Source organism: Cololabis saira, chromosome 10, assembly GCF_033807715.1.
Source record: "Cololabis saira isolate AMF1-May2022 chromosome 10, fColSai1.1, whole genome shotgun sequence".
Classification (NCBI taxonomy): domain Eukaryota; kingdom Metazoa; phylum Chordata; class Actinopteri; order Beloniformes; family Belonidae; genus Cololabis; species Cololabis saira.
Window position 1 is genome coordinate 4650153 of NC_084596.1, and position 14621 is coordinate 4664773.

The 14621-nt window shown below is 43.4% G+C and overlaps 6 non-coding genes across 6 annotated transcripts; 4 read left to right on the plus strand and 2 right to left on the minus strand.

The window, feature by feature from the left end:
- The first annotated feature begins 286 nt into the window (after nucleotides 1–286).
- On the plus strand, nucleotides 287–375 carry trnay-gua (transfer RNA tyrosine (anticodon GUA)). Its single transcript is given in 2 exon segments — nucleotides 287–323; nucleotides 340–375. It is a non-coding gene; the product is annotated as a tRNA-Tyr (tRNA).
- Nucleotides 376–1137: 762 nt separating this feature from the next.
- trnas-uga (transfer RNA serine (anticodon UGA)) lies at nucleotides 1138–1219 on the plus strand. The gene has a single exon. It is a non-coding gene; the product is annotated as a tRNA-Ser (tRNA).
- A 4092-nt stretch (nucleotides 1220–5311) lies between these two features.
- trnap-ugg (transfer RNA proline (anticodon UGG)) lies at nucleotides 5312–5383 on the minus strand. The gene has a single exon. It is a non-coding gene; the product is annotated as a tRNA-Pro (tRNA).
- A 406-nt stretch (nucleotides 5384–5789) lies between these two features.
- trnat-agu (transfer RNA threonine (anticodon AGU)) lies at nucleotides 5790–5863 on the plus strand. The gene has a single exon. It is a non-coding gene; the product is annotated as a tRNA-Thr (tRNA).
- A 1469-nt stretch (nucleotides 5864–7332) lies between these two features.
- On the minus strand, nucleotides 7333–7406 carry trnat-agu (transfer RNA threonine (anticodon AGU)). The gene has a single exon. It is a non-coding gene; the product is annotated as a tRNA-Thr (tRNA).
- A 5442-nt stretch (nucleotides 7407–12848) lies between these two features.
- trnat-ugu (transfer RNA threonine (anticodon UGU)) lies at nucleotides 12849–12922 on the plus strand. The gene has a single exon. It is a non-coding gene; the product is annotated as a tRNA-Thr (tRNA).
- The last annotated feature ends 1699 nt before the right edge of the window (nucleotides 12923–14621 follow it).

Here is a 14621-nt window from a genome sequence, read left to right on the forward strand (position 1 = left end):
TACAGTCCTTTTGCAGATGTGGCCCCCGGCCGAATCTAGTTGAATACCCCTGCACTAGGGTGTTTGGATAAGATTTTCACACCATTCACACTTCAATTGATTGCGGTGGAGAGGGGGGGTGCTACGGCCCGGACACTTAGCCAAGGACAATGGACTCTGCCAGTGGTAAGGACCCGGCAAGCGGCGCATAAGGGAGACAATAATTCATTTAAAATGTTTCCTTTTCCCAGTTTCAGGCCTTGGTAGAAAAATACACAGAAATCATGGAGCTGTCAACATGCATCCTCCTTCGATAGCTCAGTTGGTAGAGCGGAGGACTGTAGAACCAGTAAAACAGGTATCCTTAGGTCGCTGGTTCAACTCCGGCTCGAAGGATTGTCATTATTTTTCATCTTCCCAGAGCGGGACTCTATTTCATCACTGTACTCGGCTATGGCTTTGGCCACTGCCATCTACTTTGGTTGGGACATCTGAGTTGTTACACCACGTGTGTTTCCACATGTTTCAATCAAAACTACTAGACCAACAAGCCACAAAACACATATCCGGAAAACAAAAAATCACGGTCACATCATACCTGTCTAGATGTTTTTTTTTTATAACATTAAGGGGGAATAGAAATAGAAACTGAATGATGATCAATAACCTGTTGCACAGTTTCTGTAGTTTAGTGGCTATCGTGTTTGTCTCACATGAAAAAGGTCCTTGTCTGGCTGAACTTCTGGATCAGGACCTCTCAGTGAACAGAGCATATCATCCACTGGAAGATTTACAGCACTGTTTTGTATTAGAAGAACTTCATCAATGACAGCTTTTTTAGCAGGAAAAGCACAACTGCCTATGGTGTGTGGAAGAGGGATTTTTATCTTATTGACCATTGTTCATATGTGTCAGTCATGCATATACAAAACAGGCTTTCTCCCCGCCGGGGAATCAAACCCCGGTCTTCTGCGTGACAGACAGAGATACTGTCCACTATACTAACGAGGACATCTGATAATCTGTGATCAATATTCCACAACAAAATTGGTCCCGGCAGGTTAGCTGTGAGATAAGTACGGGAACAAACCTCTGACTAATGTTTCTGATTAAAACAAACACACATTTATTTCAGCCAAATGTTCAAGCATGTGACAAGTTGTTGTGGCCGAGTGGTTAAGGCGATGGACTTGAAATCCATTGGGGATTCCCCGCGCAGGTTCAAATCCTGCCAACAACGGTTAATGTTTGAACATACAAGAAGACTTGCAGTTGTTAACCATGGACTAAAATGTCTTTCAAAACTAATCAGTGGGGTTTTTTGTGTTATCCCCAGCATGCATTAATAGGTAACATCAGCCTACATTAAGTTAGTTTTACATTTCTTTCCAAGCAGTCGGCCCAGGTTCGGTTCCTGGCTATCGTGACTGTGAACGTCTTTATATCTTACCAAACTTAATAGACGGCCTTCTAATGGCCCGCCTGCTGAATAACAGAAGAGTGGTTCTTCATGATCACACCTCCTAATAAACTGCCTTACACTGCCTTACAAGGTAAAGTCTACCTTAAATACTTAAATACTTTCTTGTTGATGTCACCAGAGTTTCATGCTAATCTAAACTGACAAGTGTAATGTTTGATCAATTGTGTCATTTACATGATGAATTTAAATAAAAAAGACCTACCAAAGAACGTGTTAGTCAGTTCTTCAAAGTGTCAGTTCTTCTCTTCAAACATATAAGTTCATCAGTGGACTCTGAAGTTGAAAACCAGCTCATCTTGGATGAATTGGAGCAATCCAGGATTTCCTTTGTACATGTGCCATCAAGTACTTTCTCTGACAAAACTCAAACATTAAACAAAAGTGTCCATAAAGTGGAAGTACATCAGTTATCCTTTCTTTAAATCTGAAATAAATATGTTTGTTTGATTGAATCAGAAACATTAGTCAACAGAATGTAGTAATACAACCCCTTTAAGAGAGCATAACGTGTTTCCCTGGAGGTCTAGTGGGCAGGATTTGCTGCTTTCACTACCATGGCCCAGGTTCAATTTCCATTCAGTTTAGAAATATGATCAGGTTCTTCTTCTATTGTATATATGTTTGTGCTTCTGTCTGATTGTTGTGTTGGCTGCCTAACCTCTTCGTAATTATGACCAATTCCACTGTGCCCATGTCTTCATCAAACTGGACATCATTTCAGCAGTTGAATGTCCACCTGTTCTTCAAGAAAATATGTAAGGAATTAGCTTTAAAAACCAAATACCGTTAGTTTTTTTGGTTGAAACACAAGTCAGACTTGTGCATTAGCATTGGCCCAAAACAAACACTGACAATGTTTCTCAGTGTAGTAAGTGCTTCCTGTTGGTCCATAACATTATCTAAGCATTAGAAAGCAGACTGAACTCTCATCACATTTTAACAGCCCTCATGAATATTGAGGTGATTATTGGTCATCAGTGAACAGTCGTTGGCTGACCGTCACTGCCAGGGTTCTTGAGAAAGCTTTGATCCAGTCAGGAGTGGATACAAAGAGAGATCCCTGTTCATTCAAATGTCAATGACAGTTGTCATTATCAAACCTCTCCAAGTCTATGGTCTCTTTCTAAGAGAATGTTGTAATGCAATGGATGACAACACATGTCTAACTGAATATACCTGCAAACATGCAGCTTATACAACAAGAAGTTGATGTATAAGCTAAGGGACAAATGGAGGTAAGTAGCTTGTGATATTGAAGAAACCATCATCAAAGAGTTACTTTCCCTGACATGACTGCTCACCTTCTCATGTGGCTGGAAAACTGTGACGTCTCATTCAGCTGTTTCAGGTACTTTCCTGCAGCGTTGTTGGTATAGCAGTCAACATGGCTGCTTGCTGTTGTGCTCGCCCATATGCCCATGTGAACTCTGGACTTATAAATGTATGAACATTTTGTGATTATGAAGGCCAAAAGCCATGGTGTCCCTTTCTCCCCCCGTTTTATGACCGCATGCCACATGGCCTCAACAAAGGGAGCAGTGGAAAATCCCCAGAGAAGAGCACCCCTAAAGTTTATGACACCTGGGGGAGGTGAGACACTCTGGAAATTCCACTGAAACCAGCAGGGAGTCTGTGATCCCCTGAGGGGCGGACCGACTTACAGTAAAACCTCCTCCAAAACCTTTAAATACCAGGAGCCCCCAAAAGACTCTCTCTTTCTTCCTTCATCAACCGGTGGGCCAGCACGTACCTTTGGCTCCGGGCCAAGGTCCCCATCTCCCTTCCTCCCCCCGGCTGGGGGGAGGTGTAAGGCCCCCATCGGATCGGGCCGCTCCGTTGGACCTGCAGCCCGTTGAAGCCGCGGTCCGCGGAGCCGCTCCCATTAAACCTTGGTCTCAACTTTTCATCCGGAGCGCCGACTCCCACTTCACGGGTCCCCGGTCCCTGGGAGCTGGAAAGGGGGGGAGAGCCGCTCCTAAGCTCGGGCCCTAGCCCAGGGTGAGACCCGTTCCTCTTTCCTAACTTCTCTCTCTCTGCTCTCGAGTTCACCTGAAAGGACCTGTGGCCAGCCTGCCCAGCGCAGAACCGAGACGCATCCCGCCGCCCCGTCCGGGGCCACGCGCTCACCAGCCCGACGGTAACCCGCACGTCCCAGAAGTGGACCGGCCCCGCGCGCACCCGAGACGACGTGATAGCCTCCGGACCGGGGGGGGAGCGCCGGCTGCTTCATGCTGCACCACCGTCCTGTTTTGATTCCAGAGTCAGGAGGAGGAGAGGTAGAGGCGGGAGACCTCTTGGGTTGGAGACTCCGACCAAAATACCCGGCAGGAACCCCTGATCAGCACCCGGAGACCCGAGGAGGCGTGAGGTTTTGAGACCTGGGTGTATGAGTTTAACTGGGAGTGTTACAGAGCTAAATCTGTGTTCAGAGCTGAGATTACATCATTATCATGACTGTTGTCATTAATTTGTAGTCACCACTTTCTGCTAGTCATTCATGTTTTAAAGCGCCGTTTCGCCAGTAGATCACGGTTTAAACACCGGGATCACCATCCGGTCTAAGTGCACGTGGCGTGGTTACAGTTCCGCCATCTTTAAATGCGGAAGCCATCTTTATGCGGCCACCATGTTTTAAACCATAGAGGTTCGTTGATATCATGTTTATGATTGCATTTGATTTCTTTTTCATTCCATGCATTTAACTTTCATTTCATTTTTATTGATTGTTGTTTTTCTTAATTAATGGTTTTGTAATACGTAGTGTGCCATCGGATTTATTCGGGTATTTCTTTACATCTCCTTTGATACCCGTATGTAAATAAATTCTGATTGATTTTTAATGAGTGGTTGTTGTTATTTCATGCAAGATTTGGTCACAAACTGATTGTTCAGCAGAGCCAGTGCTCGAATTGCACACCTTCAACTGTTATTCTGTAAGTGATAGTGAGATTTACTGTTATGCAGGATAATGCTAATCATATGAGACTGATTTTCTGCTGTTTAGTTATCATTTTCCCCCGGATTAAGGCCCCGGGGGTGGTGCCCCTACGAGAATTATTATCATTTTGATAATTCAATTTGATAAATAGTCGACTTTATTAATTATTAATAATTCTTTAATAGAATTATCATTAGCCTTTGATAACTGGACAGCCAAGCTACCTGAGTTGCACAACATTGCCAAGCAGTTGACCTGGGTTTGATTCCCAGCCAATGCAAGAAACATGAGGTCTTCATAAGTGTAATGCTTTTTGTTGGGGAAGAATATGTTTTGGACAATCAGACTTTATGTATGTGTACATGGCTTCAAACTTTTTTTGGAAATGAGTCGTAATTGTTGACTTGACAGACATTAAATTAGACATATAGTCTCACACATATATATGTGCAAGAAGACAGGTAACATATATCTTTATGTGGCGGCACGTTCACTATTATTTAAGTTTGGGATCTGAAGATCTTTTTTCTGTTTACCGTCAACACCACCTTTGATTAGGGCCCAAGGACCCGGACTAAAGGTCAATTATCACCTCTACAAAAGGACACGAAGGTTCGTTCACTCAGGGAGGGAGATAGGGGACAGAGTTCAATAATACAAACAATATTTTATTATTTAAAAAAGGCACATTGGTTGGGGCAATAAAACAAAAAAGGAGCCCAAATAAAGAAAGGGGAAAGGGTTTACGGACTACGCCTTACCGGCTGACCTCTTGGCATGAAAGAGAAGCAACATGTAGGTTTTCAGCATTCACACATGATGCCAATGTTGGTCTTCAGGTAAAACATTGTACTACAGTCTTGAAACTTTGCTACTTGGAGGAGAAAAACCACAAATTGCATAAATCTCTGGGGCTCGTCCGGGAATTGAACCCGGGACCTCTCGCACCCAAAGCGAGAATCATACTACTAGACCAACGAGCCACAAAACACATATCCGGAAAACACAAAATCACGGTCACATCATACCTGTCTAGATGTTTTTTATAACATTAAGGGGGAGTAGAAATAGAAACTGAATAATAATCAATAACCTGCTGCACAGTTTCTGTAGTTTAGTGGCTATCGTGTTTGTCTCACATGAAAAAGGTCCCTTGTCTGGCTGAACTTCTGGATCAGGACGTATCAGTGAACAGAGCATATCATCCACTGGAAGATTTACAGCACGGTTTTGTATTAGAAGAACTTCATCAATGACAGCTTTTTTAGCAGGAAAACCACAACTGCCTATGGTATTCTTCAAAATTTGAAATTTGAGAGTTCAAATTTTTGGAGAACTTCTAATCTCACCTTATTTTTTCACTGACCAGAGTGTAGAGTTGCAAATGGAGGTTCTGTGGCTTAGTTGGTCAAAGCGCCTGTCTAGTAAACAGGAGATCCTCGGTTCAAATCCCAGCAGAGCCTCTAAACTCAAATTTGTTGAGATGCCTGAAAGATCACATATCTCTCACTGCTGGTTCTGGCATTTTAGTTAATGTGCTTGCAGTTCTTAAATGTACTAAGCGTTAGCAAACCAAACAGAGGACAAGGTGAAGCCTTTAACCAACCTTGCAGAAGACCAGACATTGGATCATTTTTTCCACAAAGTCTGTGTCTTTTATCATTACAGGAGTGATATTCTTAATTGTTAGTTTAAAGGCTCTGCTGGGATTTAAACCCAGGATCTCCTGTTTACAAGACAGAAGTCACTGAAATCACAAAATAAAGTGCAGCTACGGGTGGGCAAAAATATTGATACGGCAATATATCGCGATACATACATTGAATATCGATATCGTATCGGGAGACTATGTATCGCGATGTATATTTTTGCCCACCCCTACCCACGACTCTCAATGTCATTTTGCCACGCCCGTTAATGCAAACCATGAAATATCACATTTTTTGCAAGGCCTGGCTTGCATGCAAAATTTGGTGACTTTTGGGTCACGTTTACGGGGAAAAAAGGCCCTCCTTTCGTCAGAAGAAAGAAAGAAAGAAAGAAAGAAAGAAAGAAAGAAAGAAAGAAAGAAAGAAAGAAAGAAAGAAAGAAAGAAAGAAAGAAAGAAAGAAAGAAAGAAAGAAAGAAAGAAAGAAAGAAAGAAAAAGAAGAAAGAATAATTCCTACAGATACAATAGGGCCTTCACACTGTAAGTGCTCGGGCCCTAATTAAAGCTGCAAGCAGCGATGAACGGTCCTCCAGCCTTGTGCACATTCAGGCTGCAGTGGAAGCTTGTATGACTTGCATGTAGATTCTTCAGGCCTGGACATTTAGCGGATGAACCACCCACGACTCTCTATGTCAAACAGTTTGCATAACCCATGGCTTATAATAAAGCACCTGATATCATTTACAAAACACAGTAACAGAATGTTTTGATGACATTGATAGTTCAACCATGGTGGTACCAGGCCATCTGATAACATCAAGGATAATAGCTGAGTAGTTCTGGGGCAAAGTTCACAGACTTACCGCTCACACACACACATTTGCTGATAACCACACCCCCCCCATCTTCAACGCCTTCCCCGGCTCCAGCTCCTCTTATCAGCCCCCCTAACACAGTCTCTGGGTTTGAGCGCCACGAAGGCCACGGCGCTCACTTGGATGCACCGTTTCTACAGATTTTGGAACAATCTATAATAACAGCACCAACACTCCCTTTTTGGCACAACACTGGCCTGTCCTCGCGTCGAGAAAGATTTGGTCAATTGTGTTGAGAGACGAGCTAACCAATTCCATGATTTTAGAAATTTTTGCAGGATATGAAAAGAAGAGGCTCAGAGAGCATCCACGTTCACTAAGAGAAGGAGTACTTGTGTGAGAAAAACTGCCAGAACCAGCAGTGAGATATATGTGATCTTTCAGACATCTCAAGACATTTGACTTTAGAGGCTCTGCTGGGATTTGAACCCAGGATCTCCTGTTTACTAGACAGGCGCTTTGACCAACTAAGCCACAGGGCCTCCATGTTATAGACAAGTTTACGCGCCAAAACACGGGCGCTGCCATTGCTCTGCATTAATGCATGTCATTTCCGGCGGGAGGGGTTTGCGCAGCGTTTACTGGTGTAAACACACCGGCGTGGACACAAACCTAAAGCAAAGACTCGCTGCTCGTGAGTTTTTAATGTCGACAACTATGTCTTTGTCATGGGAACACGGTTCTACTACTCTGACTGGAGATGGCGTTACTCTCCCCACCAGAATTCAGTGCAGAACCGGGATGATAACGTGATGACAGCAGCAGAACTGACAGCAGGATCTGCTCCTACTTCCTGCAATCCGCAATGGACAAACTGAAAGTTTCTGAGGTTTATCAATATCTGCACAGAGACAAAGTCGGTTTTGTCATGTCATACAAACATGATCGTTTTGTTTATTTGAAAGCAAATGTCGAGCCTAGCCAGTGTTTGAACAATGCGGGGCTTAAAGCTCGGCTGCTGTAACTGAAGCTGGAGAATCAGACCTGCGGGATGTTCGTGTTGCTGGACCTGGAGTTCGTGTTCCCATTCAGCTACGATCTTATGGAAGGTAACAAGATTATTTGACATATATGTCTTCATTTTTGGTATCCAAACTACATCATAGTTTACTTGGCTTTTTTTTTCTCTAGGTAGAAAATGCTGTGAGACGGGAAAACCGGGCTTGCCTGCACTGACTGACAGAAGAGCTGGGTCTGAAAGAAATGCTGGTCAGAAGATGAAGTGCAGGACTGTCTCAGAAAATTAGAATATTGTGATTTTCTCTAATGCAATTATAAAAACAAAAATGTCATACATTCTGGATTCATTACAAATCAACTGAAATATTGCAAGCTTTTTATTATTTTAATATTGCTGATCATGGCTTACAGTTTAAGAAAACTCAAATATCCTATCTCAAAAAAATAGAATATTCTGCGAATCTTAATCTTAAACTGTAAACTATAATCAGCAATATAAAAATAATAAAAGGCTTGCAATATTTCAGTTGATTTGTAATGAATCCAGAATGTATAACATTTTTGTTTTTTTAATTGCATTACAGAAAATAAAGAACTTTATCACAATACACACACAACAGGAAGGATCTTTACCAGCCGTCACCAACAGCATCTTCTACCACTCCAGAACCGGCACAGGAGGTGAAACTCTGTAGGACTCATGAAGAGTGGAGGAACAGCCCTGGGAATATTCTCCTGCAGCTCTGCCTCCGGCCATCACCCAACCAACTTCACATACTCCCAAAAATTGATGATTTTGTTGAGGGAAGGTTACAGTTCTGCAGTAAATATCTCAGCATTTTAAAACCAAAATGAGCAGCCTTATTTAGGAACCAACAGATGTTTGTACTGTGAAAATAAAGTTTGATTTAATTTATTTTCATTATTGCACTGAACTAGGATCATGAATGATAGGCCTTATCTTCCTTAGAGTGCTACAATGTCTTTTAACAGTTCATCATTCATAATAAGCTCATACTGTACATTAATAATGGATGAATTTTGAGTTTTGAGGAAACTAAACAAATGGCTTCAACAAGAAAATTCATGTTTAATCTTAACAGGAATAAAAAAGTAAAATATGGGGTAAGGGAACTGTCAATCGAATTTGTGCACATAAATCAAATGTGTGCATATTATTCTACAGTTATGCATGAATAAAAAATTTAAATATTTGTCAAATCATACATATAGTGTGTATTTTCTTTGTAATCTGTGTTCATAATCTTCTAATCACAGAGAAAATACACTACATATTATATGTTTGATTTGACTTAAATGTTTACTCACTCACTCATCATCACTCACTCACTCATCTTCTCCCGCTTTATCCGTTACCGGGTCGCGGGGGCAGCAGCCTCAGCAGGGATGCCCAGACTTCCCTCACCCCAGACACTTCCTCCAGCTCTTCCGGGGGGAGTCCGAGGCGTTCCCAGGCCAGCCGAGAGACATAGTCTCTCCAGCGTGTCCTGGGTCTTCCCCGGGGTCTCCTCCCGGTGGGACATGCCTGGAACACCTCCCTAGGGAGGCGTCCAGGAGGCATCCGGTACAGATGCCCAAGCCACCTCAGCTGACTCCTCTCAATGTGGAGGAGTAGCGGCTCGACTCCGAGCTCCTCCCGGGTGACCGAACTCCTCACCCTATCTCTAAGGGAGCGTCCAGCCACCCTGCGGAGGAAACTCATCTCGGCCGCTTGTATCCGCGATCTTGTCCTTTCGGTCACTACCCAAAGTTCATGACCATAGGTGAGGGTAGGGGCGTAGATTGACCGGTAAATCGAGAGCTTCGCCTTTCGACTCAGCTCCCTCTTTACCACGACGGTCCAGTACATCGACCGCATTACTGCGGACGCTGCACCGATCCGCCTGTCAATCTCACGCTCCATTGTTCCCTCACTCGTGAACAAGATCCCGAGATACTTGAACTCCTCCACCTGAGGCAGGACTTCTCCACCCACCCGGAGAAGGCATGCCACCCTTTTCCGGTTGAGAACCATGGCCACGGTCTTGGAGGTGCTGATTCTCATCCCTGCCGCGTCGCACTCGGCCGCAAACCGCCCCAGCACATGCTGGAGGTCCCGGTCTGATGAAGCCAACAGGACAACATCATCTGCAAAAAGCAGAGATGAAATCCTGAGGTTCCCAAACCGGATCCCCTCCGGCCCCTGGCTGCGCCTAGAAATCCTGTCCATAAAAATTATGAACAGGACCGGTGACAAAGGGCAGCCCTGCCGGAGTCCAACATGCACCGGGAACAAGTCTGACTTACTGCCGGCAATGCGAACCAGACTCCTGCTTCGATCATACAGAGACCGGACAGCCCTTAGTAGAGGGCCCCGGACTCCATACTCACTCAGCACCCCCCACAGAATGGCACGAGGGACACGGTCAAATGCCTTCTCCAGATCCACAAAGCACATGTAGACTGGTTGGGCAAATTCCCATGAACCCTCGAGCACCCTGCGGAGGGTGTAGAGCTGATCCAGTGTTCCACGACCGGGACGAAAACCGCATTGTTCCTCCTGAATCCGAGGTTCGACTATCGGCCGTAATCTCCTCTCCAGTACCCTGGCGTAGACTTTCCCCGGGAGGCTGTGTTAAATGTTTACATTTCTATTTATTTATGCACAACTGTAGAATATGCACACATTTGATTTATGTGCACAAATTCAATTAACAGTTCCCTTACCTCCATAGTAAAATACAAAAGCATCCCACACAATTACATCACTATAAAAACTATTCATATATAATATTAAAAAATACAATGCACACAGTATTTGTTGTTTATCTTTATTTAATGAACAACATCACTTGTGTAGCAGGCTCGGCCTCAGGCAGGCTGACCGGTTTCAGGACCATCTAAAAAGGGGGATATAAAACATGGATGGAGCAAAATTAACCATGTACCATTTGTGTTTGTGTTGTACATTGTACTCACACACACACAATCATCACAACAGCCTGCCAAATTGCATTATATTTATGTTGCACTGCAAAAACTCAAAATCTTACCAGGAATATTTGTCTTATTTATAGTTAAAATGTCTCATTTTTAGTCAAAAAATCTCATTACACTTAAAACAAGAGTATTTACCAAAAAAATAACTTATTTGACAATTTTCACCTGTTTCAAGTACATTTTCATTTGAAATAAGTAGAAAAATCTGCCAGTGGGACAAGATTTATCTTCTCATTACAAGCAAAAAAATCTTGTTCCACTGGCAGATTTTTTCACACGCAGGCACACACACACACACACACACACACACACGCACACGCACACACACACACACACGCATCTCAAAACCATCAACTGCCTTATAAAAATACCAGTAGCAATGTTAGTGTATGACAACTTCTTCATAATTAACAGTACTGTCAGCTTCACAGCTAAAGTTGCTGAACTTACCTCAGATCCATGTTGTTTCTCCGGGGGAGGCAGCGGATCTGCCGGGTGAGTTTAGTTAACTCCTCTCTGGCTGGGGAGAGTGATTATAAACCAACCACAACTCAGGGAATGGATTATCCTTTGTTGGTTTTTTGTCAACAAAGTGGTGTGAACAAACAAAAATGTTGCGCGGTGGTTTTTTAGATGTAAAGCCTCCAGCCCGGTCCCTGGCTTCAGAAAAAAAGTAAACAAAGCAGCGCATGGACGTGTCTCTTTGTAGCTGGTTTGTGGTCGCAGCTCTCTCTATCCAACCACTCGTTCAGCTGCTTCCTCGAGTCCTTACATCCAACTGCCGAGACATGTCGTTCCCGAACCACTTTTTTTCTTTGAAATATCCATTTTGTCCCTCTTTGTCAGAGCAATGTTGCCATTCTAATCAATGGGAAAACGGAAGTGGACTGCTTAGAGGGGAGGAGTTTAGGAAGTAGAGCGGAAACGGCTCGTAAACTTTTCTATAGGTCTCATACCTGTCTAGATGTTTTTGTATAAGATTAAGGAAGAACAACAACAGCAGAGGGCGCTGTTGCTACATTTGGTAACATGCACAATTCAGAGTTGGTCCTGGCTACTTTTGCACGCTGGGCGAACTGTCCAACATGCAGATAAATCAATCAGTGTGAGAGGAGAAGGTGAAGACTTGATTCAAACATGTGGAAGAATCCTTTCCACAGCCCTAGTGGCCTAATGGATAAGGCACTGGCCTCCTAAGCCAGGGATTGTGGATTCCAGTCCCACCTAGGGTGGCAATGTTTAAAATTGCTCAATGCAAGACTGAGTTAATATCTTCAGAGCCTAATATCAACGAAGCAAGATTTGCACTTTCATTCAATCATTACTGATTGAACCTAAGAAGTTGTTTTTTTTTAACTTACTATGCCTGTTGTTTTGATTGTCAAACAAACTTGACACCTTCGGACATTTTAATGCCTTTTATATATTTCATTTCGTTGATGAATTGTCTCTTTCTAGGTCATGGTCTCTGCAGGGTCTCATACAGTATGTAGAGTTATACAAGATACAATAATACAAGATACAAATACAAGAAGAGTTGGAGGAGTGCCCCACTTTGTGGCACAAGTGAAGATGAAATAAAGCTGATAACAATATAATTGATATTATTGGTATAATTGATCACATACTGGCAGAATTGAAGCCTGAATTATAATTCTGGTTCCAGCAAAAATCAGACCAGCTTAAAGTCTTGAGTTATTCAAATCTAATGACAACATCAGATCTTTGCTGGAACACACAAGACCTGCTTTAACTGAACCCTTTTCAGGGCAGGTAACCATATATGGTAAGTATAAAAGTTACCATCCTTCATAGCTCTGTTACTTCACATAAAGCCAGGACAGTAGTGGAACAGGTTTGTGTACTAAATATATCACAGTGAGGTGAAATAAAGCTGCTCCAGAGGTAGAATGAACGTGTTGTGTCAACAGGGTTTTTATAACAAGCTGAAGACGTGTGTTGAGGGCCCTGTGGCTTAGTTGGTCAAAGCATCTGTCTTGTAAACAGGAGATCCTGGGTTCAAATCCCAGCAGAGCCTTTAAACTCCTGAAAACAAAAGTAAGGATGTAACTCATGTAATTTTTAAAACCACGTACTTTGTGATTTTCCACACATTTGGATAAAGTCCTCTCCTCTGTTAGGGAGGAAACTGTTTGTCAACAATTACAATGTTTCTCAGTGTAGTAAGTGCTTCATGTGACATTTCCTAAGCAGTAGAAAGCAGACTGAACTCATCACATTTAACAGCCCTCATGAATATTGAGGTGATTATTGGTCATCAGTGAACAGTCGTTGGCTGACCGTCACTGCCAGGGTTCTTGAGAAAGCTTTAAACCAGTCAGGAGTGGCTAGAAAGAGAGAGCTCTGTTCATTCAAATGTCAATTATCAATCTTCTCCAAGTCTATGGTCTCTTTTTAAGAGGATGCCTCTCTGGTGATCTGCCAGGCCCGTTAAAGCTTGGTTGTGTTTCCTTGACGTGCATAAAGCTTGTACAAGGTTGAAAAATGGAATGGCGACCGCCATCCAGCGTCTTGAACGTGTTAACGGTCGGCTTATGTACGTTACCCAAGCACACCTCTCCTATCACCACCCAGCCCAGATCCAGACGTTGGGCAAAGGGAGCATCATGTGGTCCGTTTATCTGCCGCCTGACCTTGTGTGCTCTGAGCATGTCTCTTTCGAGTAGCAGAAGTATTTCAGCCTCTGGGTCCAGCTCTGGAATGTGTTTGGGAATATGAAGGAGATGAGGCTGGTGCAAAACTGCGCTGGGTGTTGGAATCTCCATCCGGTTGTTCGGGATCTCAGGACACTCAAGGAGTGGTGGAAGGGACATGAGGACTTTGCTATCCAGTGACTCGATTTGGTATCCCTCTACCTTCTTGCCATATGTTTCTATAATGCCAGAGCAAGTTCTGAGATGATACGAGAATGGTTCGCTCTCCACACTGAACACATCGAAGAACTCTGGTCTAGCTAAGGAACGATTGCTCTGGTCATCAAGAATTACGTAGGCTTTGATGGCTTTGTTCTTGAAACCCTTGGGATAAATCTTTACAAGGCAGATCTTAGAGCATGAACGACCCCACTGACCTAGGCCACAAACTTCATTGCAGCTTGTCGTAACATCAGTCACGTTAGAATAATCTTCTCCCTCCCCGCCATTCTCTTGTGGATGTGGAGGAGCGTTGACGCTCTGAGGTGATGGGCCAGGATGCATGGCTGCATCATGATAGGTGCTGTCACATTCAGAGCACTTCACAGAAAATTTGCAGTCTTTGGCAAGGTGGGAGGTCGAACCACAACACTTGAAACATATCCCTTTCTCTTTCAGGAAGGCCTTTCTGTCCTCGAGGAGTTTGTTTCTGAATGTCCTGCATTTTGTAAGCGGATGCGGTTTGTTGTGTAGTGGGCAGTTCTTGTTAGGGTCGTTGTTGGTCATAGAGACATCTGTTTTCTATACTGTGATGGGTTTGTTGGTATTAAAGTTCTTCACAGTGAATTTATCTGGTTTTGCGAGGGCCGTGTTGTTGCTTTGATGAAAGAAGCTAGGGTAATTTCGTTTCTTTGCCTCATTGCACACAAAAGCACAAAAATAGTCAAAGGGAGGGAAGCGGCCATGGTTGTCTTCTTTGTACCATGACCCAGACGACACCCACTTCTCCTGTAGCCCATATGGTAGCTTGTCCACAATTGGTCCAATTCCACGGGAGGTGTCGAGATATGACAAACCTGTAAG